Source organism: Centropristis striata, chromosome 5 (assembly GCF_030273125.1).
Source record: "Centropristis striata isolate RG_2023a ecotype Rhode Island chromosome 5, C.striata_1.0, whole genome shotgun sequence".
Lineage (NCBI taxonomy): Eukaryota > Metazoa > Chordata > Actinopteri > Perciformes > Serranidae > Centropristis > Centropristis striata.
Genome location: NC_081521.1, coordinates 12,927,067 through 12,941,419, shown reverse-complemented (window position 1 = coordinate 12,941,419; position 14,353 = coordinate 12,927,067).

The following is a 14,353-nucleotide window of genomic DNA, read 5'->3' as shown; positions in this document are numbered from 1 at the left end:
CAGCCATGAGGAGAAGGAAAGAATGGACTTTGGAGAGGAGAGAAAGATGAAGAAGAAGCAGAAGAAGGGGTGGAAAGAGAAGCGGGAGAAGAGGGTAACAAGGAAAGGAAACATGGGAAGGAAATGAGAGGAAAGGAAACATGAGAAAGAAAGGTAACATGGAAAGGAGAGGAGAGGAAAGGAAACATGCAAAAGAAAGGTCACAAGGAAAGGAAAGGAGAGGAAGGAAAGGAAATATGGGAAGAAAGGGTAACAAGGAAAGGATATGAGAGGAAAGGAGACATGGAAAGGAAAGGCAACAAGTAAACGAGAGGAAAGGAAACATGGGGAGAAAAGGTAACAAGGAAAGGAAAGGAGACATGGGAAGAAAAGGAAACAAAGTAACAAGATGAATGCAAAGAAAACATGAAAAATGGAGTGGCAACAAAGAGGACGGAAAAAACGAAAGGGAGAGGAAACACGGAAAGGAAAGGAAAGGAAAAAGAACAGTGTAAATGGAAAGGAAAGACAGAAAGAAATGGAAACACAAAACATTTCCTTTTTATAAAAATGGAAAAGAAACACAGCACAGAAACACTTTACACTACAGAAAGCGCTTATTCACCCATTCAGTCCGGTGGCCGAGGCTATCCCACATGGCGCCACCTGTCACATTCAGGAATGGATTCACACGCCGATGAACACAGCATCGGGAGCAACTTGGGGGGTTCAGTACCAAGGATACTTCAACACGTAGGCTGCTATGGTCGGGGACCAAACCCCGACCTTCAGATCAGTGGGCGACCGCTCTACCAACTGATCCACAGCCACAGCAGGATGAAAAATTAAAAGGAAAGGACTCATGGAAAGGGGAAGGAATTGAGAGGAGACAAGGAAAGGAAAGGAAAGGAAAGGAAAGGAAAGGAAAGGAAAGGAATTGAGAGGAAACAAGGAAGGGAAGGGAAGGGAAGGGAAGGGAAGGGAAGGGAAGGACAGGAAAGGAAAGGAAAGGAATTGAGAGAAATTAAGAGGAAACAAGGAGAGGAAAGGAAAGGAAAGGAAAGGAAAGGAAATGAAAGGAATTGAGAGGAAACAAGGAAAGGAGAAAGAACAGGGGAAATGGAATGAAAAGAGAATATAATGGAGAAACAGAAGGGAATATAAGCATGGAAAAGAATATACGGAACAGAAACAAGGACAGAAAAGAAAGATGGTAAGGAAAGGAAAGAAGGAACGGAAAACAAGAAGGACAGTGGCAACAAGCAGACATGCTTCCTGATTGGCTCACCATCATCATAGGTTACTTCTGATTGGTCATTGCTGTTCATGCAATCAACCATTCACAGTTTGAATCTGTCCTGTGGAGCAGGGGTTCCCAACCTGGGGTCCGGGGTGTGGGAAACTTTGTCTGCTTTGAGGTTATCAAAATAATATTTGTGTATGTTATGCATGTTGGTTTGTCACAGACACAAGTAGGGGGGTTCCAGTTAGAAAGGTTGGAACCACTGCTGTGGAGGTTTGAATGCAGTTTTTAATCTGCAGGAGAAGAAACAGGAAGTCAGCAGAGTCAACAGACTGACAGGTAACCGCCCCTCATCTGTCAATCAACAGGATGACGACTCAGAGAAAAAATAAATGTGTGAAGAAGGGAAATATGAAAAATGTAAATGAGAGAAGAGACAGAGGGATTAACGGAGTTGAGGATTACGAGATGAAGAGAAGTCTTTGAAGGTCTCAGTTATGAATGAGACACTCAGTGTGTGTGTGTGTTTGTGTGTGTGTGTGTGTGTGTGTGTGTGTGTGTGTGTCAGATTAACTCTTTGTATTCCAGATTAACAGAAGAAGAAGGAATATTAGTGATGTGACAGGTGAAGACACCACTCAGACTGGTTCATATTTATTATTGATTATTGATTTTCATTTTCATTTTTTATTTATCTTTAAATTTGTCATTTATTGTGTTAAATATATTAATAATAATATTTTTTATTTATGATTAACAATATCCAACATACTAAACACAATTGGCTAACAAATAAAGCTAAATCTTCTCTTTGAAAATGCAACAATTAATCAGTGACTCCTCATTCCTCCTTCCTGTAGGAGGTGCAACTCATCAACAACTGCTTTGGTTACAGAGCAAAGACATTTCCTGCAGTCAGATAAAAACAAGTTTTACCTCAACTGTTGCAGGGCACATTTTGGTCTCTGTAGCTTGTGTGCATCGAGTTTTACAGCAGTACATTTATGTGTTTATTCACGTTGTTTGCTAGCCTGAGTATACCCAGACTGCCTTGCGTGCTCAAATTTCATTTCGAACCTCCAGGCAGTCTGGCAACCAGAGAGGTTTCTTAGCCCTGTTTTAAGGATCCAATCACAGAGCGGGGAGACGGCAAGGTCCAACATGGCTGCAGCAGACGCAAAACTCTCTTTAGCTGTAGATGGTGTTTTAAATAGTTTAGAGCGAAAGTTGAAAGTTGAAAGGTCTCTCGGCGACTCCGCTGTCCCCCGGCTTGTAGCGAGATCACCGGCGTTACGGTAGCGGGGCTAAAATCAGTAGCGTTGCGCTACAGTTGCGGCGTTACAGTAGCGGGGCTATTAGCTATTAGCCCCGCTACTGTAACGCCGGTGATCTGGCTACGAGCCGGGGGACAGCGGAGTCGCCCAGAGACCCGCAGCAGCTTGTTTATTGCCCATAAAATCAGTGGATGTGTGTGGCTGAATGACATGAGGGGGAATAAAGCGTGAAAATAAATAATCTTGCAGAAAGCGAGAACTGGAGAAGCAAAGCAGCAAACAACACTCTCTCACAGACACACACACACACACACACACACACACACACACACACACACACACAAAACAAACATCCATTTCTGTTGCTCTACTATGTCATCTGGTATAACTGATAAGATTGGCTAAGAGCTACCTACAGACACTTATGATAGACATTCATAGCGCCCAATAAACGGGTCCGGAGGATCGTAAACCACACCTCCTCTAACGTTACTTACCATCTTCCTGATAGAGTTTCTCAATAGAGTTTTTTATTGATTGTTGAACACTTTTTAATATGCGGAAACAAAAAAAAAACAACTAACACAAAAAGTTAACTAAAAGATTAAGGTTAGTTAAGGTATAAATTAAGGGGTGCTTTTGTGTTATTTGGCCTTTTTTTTGCATCAATCAGTATGGAGCCAAAATAAAGGGATTTATCTGTGATTTAATGTTGATAAACAGATCAAAAAGATAATAATAACTACAACATGATACTGTAAAAGTCTGAGAAAACTTCCGTTAAAATGTTAATTTTCTGAATGGAGTCGGTTCAGCAGAGTATTTCTTGTGTGCAACTTTGTCTGTAAATTGACAATAAATGAACTTTGGAGACGGACGGACAGAGAGACAGAGACAGACAGAAAGACAGACACACTGTTAATTTTTATGTGATTCCTCTCTGCTGTAAAATAAAGATGAATCTGGTGTCTGTCTGCAGTAACCAAATGATTTGTTATGATGACCACAGTTCATTTATTAAACATGACACCCGGTGTCATGTGACCGGGTGACACCCAATCATAAATGATGCAAAAGCTGCTGTTGCTAGGCGGTTTAACCCCGGCGGGTCCTGAGCACTGTTTTCCAGCTGCTGAGGGACTAAAAAACATAAAGCTGGAAGAAGAAAGAGATGACGTTTCACTTTACTCATATTTGTCATCAAAAACATAAATGCATCACATAAACAAAGAAAGACTTCCTTTGTGTGGGTTTTTCAAAATAAACTGACCTGGACAGCAGCAGTCCCCTGAGAAACATGATGGTTGTCAGATATGGATGACTTCAGTCTCGTTATTATGTTCCATAATTGAATAAATGTGAAGCAGGGTTGCTGGTTAACTCACTGTCTGTTCAGCAGTTTATCTTAAACAGAATTAGATGGACGTCTGGTTTGGATCCACAGCAGCAGAGACAACAACAACAACAACAACAACAACAACAACAATAACAATAACAACAACAACAACAACAACAACAACAACAGCATCTGATCAAAGCCTTTACATTTCAATCACCACTTTCCTGCGGGGCCACCTTCAGGACAAACTTTACATCTTTTTTTGTCCACTACTGCAAAAAATATTTTACATAAAATATTTAAAATTTTATAATAAAATATTTTCTTATTTTTAAAAACAAATTTATATTTTATATTTCTTTTTTATTTACAATTTTTCTGTAAGCTATTTTTAAAAATACTTCTCATGTTTTGTTATAATACTTGATATTTCTTTTTATATTCACTATTTTTTTAAATATTATTTCATTGCTTCTTTTGTTATTATATTTTATGTCAATATTTAAAATTTTTGTCGAATGATTTTTTATTCCTTCTTATATATGTTATTTTATAAAATTTAAAATGTTCTTTATATATTTTTCTTAGATTTGTTTATTCCTTATATTTTATTTATTTATTTTTCTTTTATAATCATTATTTTTCTTTAATTTATATATTTTATATGTATGTATTTTTAGTTATTTTATTTTATTTTACAATTAAATATGTGTGTTGTTTAATTTACTAGTATTTAATGGATATTTTATTGCTTCTTATATTGTATTAATATATTTAATTTTACTTTATTTTAAATGTATTTCTTTCATTCATATTTGTATTGCTTTTTATATGTTATTATATTTTATTGGATTATATTTATATATATATATATATATATATATATTTATATATATATATATATATATATATTTATATATATATATGTATATATATATATTTCTTCATATATATTTTTATATTTGTGTTTATGTTGACTATTTTTTTATTGCTTTACTTTATACAACCCTTATCATCTACAGCAGTTAGAATCCAACAACATCACATATAGTAAAAAAAAACAACATTTAACTGCAACATACATACTTTTACCTTAAGTATTTTAACTACAAACCCGCTGATAATACTTCCTCTACTGAACTCCAGCTGCTTCTTTGAATTGTGGATGACCTCACTAACCAAAGTATTTAATGTTTGAATTTTCCAGCTACAGGACATGTGATGATATGCATTCCTGATGTGGTTTCACATTATTCCACTGATTTACAGGGAAAAAAGCTTTAAGAAACTCAGCTCACAGCAGGAAGAGAAGAAGAAGAAGAATATTCAGCTGTCAGCAGCTTCAGTCTCAAAGGTTTCAGTGTGAAGGATCTGATCAGGTAGGACCAGGATACAAGATCACAGCAGGTTTCAGTTTTAACATGAAAACTGTTAAAGGGACTCGAGATGTGTCTGGAGGTCAGAAACACTGAGTGGAAATGATGACATGTATTAAATATGAGACACACACACACACACACACAGTAATAGAATATTCTACAGTGTCTGCCTCCATCAGTAATATCTGCTGCATGACCTCATCATTAAACTGTATCACTGAAACATGATGTCATTTCTTCTGTCACAAACCAGATGATATCAGTCACATGAGTGCAAATACTTACAGAGTACTCAGGTCATTTACTGCAGTAAAAGTATCACAGAGAAGTATTATCAGTAAAAGTGCACACCTAGTTGTTTATACTATATCACATAAAATGTGTATTTCTCAACACACAAAATCAGCTTCAAGCCAAATCTAAATCATGAACAAGTTTCATTTTGTTGTTGAAATGATAATTTCACTTAGTGGTGTATTTATTTATTTATTTATTTACAGTGTTTCCATAAAGATCCACAAACAAGCTGGGAAAATCTCAGGACCTTTGTGAAAAAAAAAATCTAATTGGGCTTATTTTGACTGATTTTTTAAATGGCAGTATGATTCTCAATATTGCAGGTTATGATAATTCTTGCATCACTATACACCTTTAAATTGTAACTAGAATTACAGCCTTGTGGTTGTTTGCCTCTTGCAGCAGAGACTACTTCAAATTTGGATCTTTTTTCAAAGAAGTTTCAAATTTTAAGTGAATGTTTGTAACAAGTGAGAAGAGATTTTTTTCAAGGTATTACATCAGTGATGGGCAACTTAAATGCTGCAGGGGGCCACAGTTTTTCATGGACACTACCACAGGGCCACATATAGGAGCGTGCACTTAACCAGATATGATGAAACTGCAATTTTAAATATGTTAACAGTGTAACTTAACATATTTCATGCTCAAATGCATGTATAACAGTATAAATAGGAATACAAAAGGTTTGAAGCAAATAAAAAAGAACCACTGACTGTGATTTCTTTTTTTTCAGTGCTAGAACAGCAGACCAACATTAATGCAAGAAGTAATTTTGTGCATTTTTACACTGCACTTTTAAGATTTCATGCTCTTGTACTGAGTTGTACTGAGGGCCACTTCAAGTGAGGGTGCGGGCCGTATGTGGCCCCCGGGCCTCTAGTTGCCCATCCCTGTATTACATGTACATAATGTCACATAATGACACAGTACAGTGACCTTGACCTTTGACCTCCAAAATCTAATAAGGTCATCCTTGAGTCCAAATTTGACCTTCCAAGCATTCCTGAAATATTGCGTTTACAAGAATGGGACAGATGTGAAGGCACAGTGACCTTTGACCTCAGTTCATCCTGAAGTCGAAGTGAATGCTTGTGGAAATTTTCAAGAAATTCCCTAAATATTCTTCCTGAGATATCCAATCACAAGACAGGGATAGAATAAATCAAATCAGTTCATCCTTTAGTTCGAGTGAATATTTGTAACAACTTTGAAGAAATTCCTTCAAGATGCTCCTGAGATATCATGTTTACAAGAACGGGACAAACACAGGATCACAGTCAAAGACTGAATACAAATAATATGTATGTGTATATAAATAATGGACGTAGTCACCGTGACGACACCCATTGGATTGCAGACTGTTGGGCTCATTGTTTTGCTTTGCTTCTATCCTGACAACAGCAGCCCAAATCAAGAAAAGAGGTTGTTGGTCACAGTACAGTGATCTTGACCTTTGACCTCCAAAATGTAATCATTTCATCCTTGAGTCCAAGTTAATGTTTTTTTTTTCGTTGCTATCTTGTAGAAATTTCCTCAAGGCGTTCCTGATATATTGGGTTCACAAGATTGGGACGGATGTGAGGTCACAGTGACCTTGACCTTTGACCTCCAAAACGCCCTCAGTTCATCCTTGAGTCCAAGTGACTGTTTGTGACAAGTGAAAAGAGATTTTCTCAAGGTATTACATGTACATAATGTCACATAATGCCACAGTACAGTGACCTTGACCTTTGAACTCCAAAATCTATTTAGGTCACCCTTGAGTCCAAATTTGCAGAAATTTACTTCAAAGCATTCCTGAGATATTCCTTTTACAAGAATGGGACGGATGTAAAGGCACAGTGACCTTGACCTTTGACCTCCAAAATCGAATCAGTTCATCGTGAAGTCGAAGTGAATGCTTTTGAAAATTTTCAAAAAAATCCCTAAATGTTCTTCCTGAGAAATCCAATCACAAGACAGGGATAGACTAAATCAAATCACTTCATCCTTGAGTCCCAGTGAATATTTGTGACAACTTTGAAGAAATATGTCACATCACGAGAATGGGACAAACACAGGATCAGTCATAAACTGTATATGAATAATGCATATAAATAATGGAGATAGTCACTGTGGATTGTAGACCGCCCGTTTGAAGCATCAAGTTCGGCACATTGTTTTGCTTTGCTTCTGTCCTGACAACAGCTCCATGATAGCTGTTCTGCCCTCGTCAAAGAGTCCCCTTCCTTCACTAGACAGACAGATAACTCCTTGTTTTTTTGACACTGTTCTTACAGACAATGCTTCTATAAATGATTCCCAAAAGAGGATGGATGTAGATGCTCTGACTGCTCAGCTCCGCGATGTACTCACTCTGGCCCTCATTTATCAAGCGAGCGTAGAAACGAGCGCAGATATTTCGTCTTACGACAGGGTCCACGTGTGATTCATCAAACGATCGTATCTCGCCAACCACAGCGTAAAAATGATCGGCTGTTGATAAATGTGGCGGCTCGAAACATGCGTAATTTAAATACCACGCCCTAATATATACCTGATTCAGAAGACTCGCCTTCAGAGTTTACGACACCGAAGGACGCAATGCGGCCAAAAAGAGGATTTTTTCAACCTCTAAAGTCAACTTTATTAGCAAAGTGCACCGTTACAATTAACAATAGGGGCAATATAGACACATTAAAGAAATACGCAGCGACGGAGGTTTATGAAATAAAAGTACTTATAGTTATAGTTCACTGAATATTTTACATTTGGAGCACGGACTTAAAAGTTTTCAGCTTTTTGGTTGAAGGAGGTAAACAATGTTTTAAAGTAAGTTTTAATTCTAAAAGAAGAGGAATTTCTCAGTCAGAAAGTGAAACGCTGACGTCCAACAGCTGCAACACAACAAACTAGTTTTGTTTGGCAGCATAAAAAGTGAAAAGGAAGGAAATCAGTGGTGCTGTCAGCAGAGTAGCAGTGGAGCATTAAACTCCCGGCGAGGTTGAAGTAATTACATCGTGATATATAAAGCCTAATAATCTATATAATATCCGAATATTGCTATTATTATGATGGAGAGATATTATTCACCTCTTTACATTTACTAATAATGATGTCCTAGTCAGAGCAGCGTGTGGCAGCGCTGATTGGAAATGTTTCTATTCGGGCAGCACCGCTGGTGAAGGAGACGCTGACGCACCGGTGTCGGGGCTGGATAATAATAATAATAATAATAATAATAATAATAATAATAATAATAATAATAATAACAGTAACCAGCAGAAGACAACAACATTTAATATCCTCGGCTGGTATTCTGTTTAAAGAATTTCACGATCGCAGGGTGTATTTATTTATGGATTATGTTTTAATGATAAATTATGTAGTCTAAACATGTTTTTTTTTTTCAATCAAAACACCACAGAGTTTTATCAGCTCCAGGCATCGATACAATAGTCTAAGACCAATCCTCCGACTCAGACGTGTGGACTTCACGCTGACTCAAATTTGCGTACACGAGCTGAGAGCAGACGTGAGATCTGATCGTACCCTCCGCTCACGTCCAAATTGATAAATGCCGAGGCTTTCGTAGAAATTATCTTACGCCCACTTTACGCTCACTTTCTGACAAACGCACGTCTGATAAATGAGGGCCAATGTGAGAGGAAAACAAGATGGCGGCCTACAGGTTAAGCCGTGTGGCTCACATAATGAAATCAGAATTGGCACCACCTAGTGGCAGCAGAATGAACTAAGAGTATTTTGACAGCCCCCAGGTCAGAACAATAGCAACCTGTCAATCACAAGATAGCTACGCCCAAATCAAGAAAAGAGTTAGCAGTCTGGTCACAGTCCATTTATTTTTAATTTATTTCATTTAACCTTTATTTAACCAGATAAAAGACCCACTGAGATCGAGACCTCTTTCACAAGAGCGACCTGGCAGAGAAAGGCAGCACCGCACGTCACAGTGGACAGACAGATAAATAAGAACAAACATTGACATATTAGTGCAGAGCAATAAAGTGCAGGAGTTTACAGCAACAATTTAAGAACACAGGCACTGATCAACGGATTTTTACCTTGGACTTTTCCGTAGGATGCTGCGGAAATCCAATGAAACTAGTTCTGACAATTTCAGTTCAGACTGGAGGGCATTCCAAGCCGAGGGGGCGGAGAAACTGACCTTTTTCCCCCCTTGTTTCAGTTCTAACACAAGGAGCAAAGAGATACAAAATGTCATTTGATCACAAGGTGTAGTGGCTTTCAGTTCTCAGGAGAAAAGTGCATAAAAATGCGGGAACCAGGCCAAGAAGGGCCTTAAAGACCAAAGTCATCCAGTGTGTATGACGTCTTACATTCAAGGAGGGTGTGCCAGATAAGAAAGATATAGATGTTTTGGGATATTTTGTTGTAAAAAAGTTACATATTAAAGTTTTATTAAGGAAGTCACTTTGACATTTTAAAAATATTAAGCATCATGGCAAAGAGACTGTAATTATGTGTTTTTTTAAACTTTTTTTCGAGTTATTCTTCCGCTGCACCTGTCACACACTGTGATACACAGATACGTTTTCACTTATCTGAAATGAGAAGAAGAGATTTTTAATCAGTTTTTTCCTCAATACGATGCACAAACTGTTGTTTTTAATTGAAAATGCACAAACTGGAGGTAATGAAACACTTTGTCTGGTTACGTTCCTCTAATCTTATGACAGCCTTTTGTCTCTTCAGGTCCAAACCATTTTCAAAAATAAGTAGATAAATCAATAAATAAAAAATAAATAAACAAATGTGTGTGAGTTTGAACGGGACGCAGTTTGTGATTTTGTCTGTCGATCAAATCCCGTCACATGTCGTTTTCAGCATCAGTGAGCTGTAGTTTTATCAGCACAGGCAGCAACAATACAACAATACAACACAGACACACAATGAGAGCAATGACTTGTGAAGAAAACTTGTGTGTGTTTGTGTGTGTGTGTGTGTGTGTGTGTGTGTATGCTTTAACTCTGGGACTGCTGCCCATAAAGTCTCATTAATTTCATGGCATCAGGCCCACTGGACTACAGACAGAGAGCTAAACCTTCTGCTGATGAAGCTGTGTTCAAACACCAGCAGACAAAACTGTTCCACTGAGTTTTTCAGGAGCTGGCTGCTGAAGCTTTGTTTGTGTTCGTGTGTTATCCATGTTTTTGAGTGTTTGTGGGGACCGTAGTTTGAACGGACATTATCAGGATTGGCAAGATATTGGGACAGTTGCATAAAGTTAGTTTAAGACTCGTTCTGATCTTGAGCTGACATTAAATTGTCATTTATTAATGACATTTGGCCCATATGTTGCATAATTGTAAAGTCATACTTAATTTTAAGTCCACTGTAAAAAAGAAAATTTTTCAAAAAAAGGTAAAAAGTCTGGCAGCAAAAGTTGCCAAACACTTCATGTCAAATAACAGTAAACAACTGTTATAATAATGGTTATTTTACAGAAATTCTCATTAAAAATACAGATTCAAAATAATATATATATATATATATGTGTGTGTGTGTGTGTGTGTGTGTGTGTGTGGAATAACTAAAGGTAACTAAAGTGTTTGGCATCTTTTGCTACTGGAAAATAACACTTATTTTACAGTGTGGATAAATATAGTTCAGTAAAAAGTACAATATTTACCTCTGATGTGTAATTTTAATATTAAATATACTTTCATTTAAAAAATGTTATTGCATTATTGCATGCTTTATTTTGAAAAGCTGCTGCCATGGAAGTCTTGCTGACTCAGCTTCGTCATCATTTCTGTCCCAGGTAGTTGCCGTGGTGACGGCACCGTGTGATCAATAGGAGAGCTGGAGCGGATCAATCGAACCGTCGTCTATTTCACTTAATTGATTGATTAGAAGCTCTAATGGGCGCGGTCCTTAACGAGCCATTAGCTAATTGGCTGGAGGTCCACTGATAGGACACTAGAGTGTGTGTGTGTGTGTGTGTGTGTGTGTGTGTGTGTGTGTGTCAGTATGTGTGTGTGTGACATGAGAGTGTGTTTCCTCTGCTCCCATTCATACAGATGACATTAATATCCGGCCAATCGATGAGCAGGGGAGGAATTAGAAAATGTAAAGAGAGGAAAGAAGAAACAAAACTGTCTCACACATCAGGTAGAACTTCATTTCCCATCATGCCCCTGACTTGCATGAATAATATATACTTTGTTTATTTTCCTAGTTCAGTTTGGAGTGAAACCTCCAAACATTTACTCACCATGAAGTTTGATTTTCAGAGTCCTGCTCTCCAGGGGATGAATTGTCATTATTACAGCCAGCTTTGACTGAAAAAAAAAGGCTTTCTTGAACTTTGCTGATTTACTGGAAAATATTTGTTTCTATTATACATTTTTTTAAATTAAAGTCTGGGTAAAGTAAAATCAGAGATTTGTATGAAAACATATTAGCACTGAATTTACTATTAAACATTTTTTCCTCAGGGTTTTTGGGTGTGTCTAAAGTCATGGCTGGATGGCGCACTGGAGCCTCCTTATCATGACTCCGCCCCTAGCACTACACAAGTGGTCATAGCAACAGAAGATTACATTGTCTGCCATATTATCCGACATACTCGCCAATGCAGGAACATTTTATGAATTGCTTATGTTATTGTCTTTGGGTGGTCGTGCTGAAGACAATAGATTCCCGCTCTGCGTCCGACACCTGAACAAAACTAAATGTATTCTTCGTGGTTTGTATAGCATGAACATTTTCAGTTGTCATGTAATCATTCAAACTAAAGATTCTCTTCCGCCGGTATTATCTAATAAATGTGTCATTTACATTTGACTAATTATAAAAGTAATTTCAACTGCTGTCATCATTTTTTTAATATACATATCTATTTTTGCTTTACCCAGACTTATAGTATCGATGGGAGATGTAATTGCTGATTCACGAACATGTACTCAAGTACTTTATTTAAGTACAAATTTGAGATATTTGTACTTCAGTCTTTTCTTTTCATCTTTTCATTATGTAGGCTCCATACTAATTCTGGATTAAGATAATCAATCGTGGATTCTTTTGTGAGTTTGAGTATTTCAATCCGAGATCATTTTATACTTGAACTAAATCCAGATTTGAGTGTTTAAACTCTAGATTTAAGTATTTAAATCTCGAATTAGTTATGGTTCTTACGATTTAGAGCATTTTAAAGTATTTCAGCCAAAACCTGGTTTGAGTATCTAGGTCACTCATTAATCCTGATTAGAGTATTCAGACCTGTCATGAACTCAAGATAAGTATTTAAATCCTGATTAAGGTTCGTCCTGGATTATAGTTTTGGGGACTAACCCTCTATTTGAGTTGTTTTTTGTTAATTTTTTATTTATGAATGCATTGGATTAGCATTTCTTAGCATTTAATGCAGTAGGCCTTAAGGCACTGGGTAATCCAGGATTCGAGTATTTAACTATTTCGTTAGTCTGGGATTAGGCTGTATTTCCTGGTTTAGATTATAGACTTTAGTATGTTAACTTCATGTTAGGTCTACCGCAAATAAATCGTGGAGTATTTGGGTCATAAATTAGTCTTGCATTTGAGTATTAAAATCCTAGATTATTTAATCCTTGAATTAAATAAATCAGTCAAGAGTCAAAATCTAATATTTAAAACTCAGATTAGTCCAGGGTCAATCTGGATTCATGAGCTATCTTTTTGAATGATTTGTTACATTTTGCATCATGGAAATATAAAAGTAAGCCCTGACTGTCCAGGGATTAGTCTGTACCTTAACTTTAGTCACTGGTGGCTTGAAGATTCCTCTGGGACATGTGTGCATTTTGGTCTAGTTTACTCTCTGGACGGCAGACTTTATTTTGATCCATTGCTCCATGCCTGCTGTTGCCAGTTTCCTTTATAGACACCAGCTGAGAATCAACCGGTCCAATGGGACAGGTCTATCACTTGGAAACAGGCTCAGTCATCTCAAAGGAAAAGCTTGGGGTCCGGATGGTTTATACTGACCTAAATATCTTCAGTAATGAACAACAAGTCCTGGTCCGGTCTAACCTCTGGAGGGTTGCTGTTATTAGAAGTTCAGAGATTAGTCTGATCCGCTGGGACATGTCAGCGCCTGTACCACATAAATAAGAATCAGAAAATGTAAATATGAATTTTAAAGTCATTAAATGGTGATAATAATAATTAAGACTGACTTCTATTATTTTTTTTGCAGAGAGCAGCTTCCCACTGTTCTGTATTCGGCCTAATCTCTGGAGAGGGGCGGTTAATTTTCTCCTGAGGGATTGTGGGTATTTTCATCTCACTAACAAACAGTGAGAGCCTCATTAACTGCAGCTCAGAGGGAGCGAGGGCTCGGCACAGTCTAATCCCTGGATGACTGGTCTCTCTTAACTCAGTGTGTTCAGTTCGTCAGCCTGCGCCAACAGCTGAAATGTTTCCAACTTCAGAGTAAACGTGAAAATAATTCTACTGTTTTAAGTCACATTCACCTGAACAGAAATGTAATATATGTCTATATATGAATTACACATATTTAATATACGTACATACTGCATATGTACAATAAGTGAAATATAAACATATATGTTCATATATGTGCATATATGTACAAACTATAAATTAAGCCTATTACAGTGGGTTCTCTCTGGGTTCTATGGCTTCATCCCACAGTCCAAAAACATGCAGCTTAACTCTAAATTGTCTGTAGGAGTGAATGAAAGTATGATTGGTTGTCTGTCTCTATGTGTCAGCCCTGGATGGATTGATGGATTGATGAATAGATGGATGAATAGATGGATGGATGGATGGATGGATTGATGGATGAATAGATGGATGGTTGCTAGAAGGATGG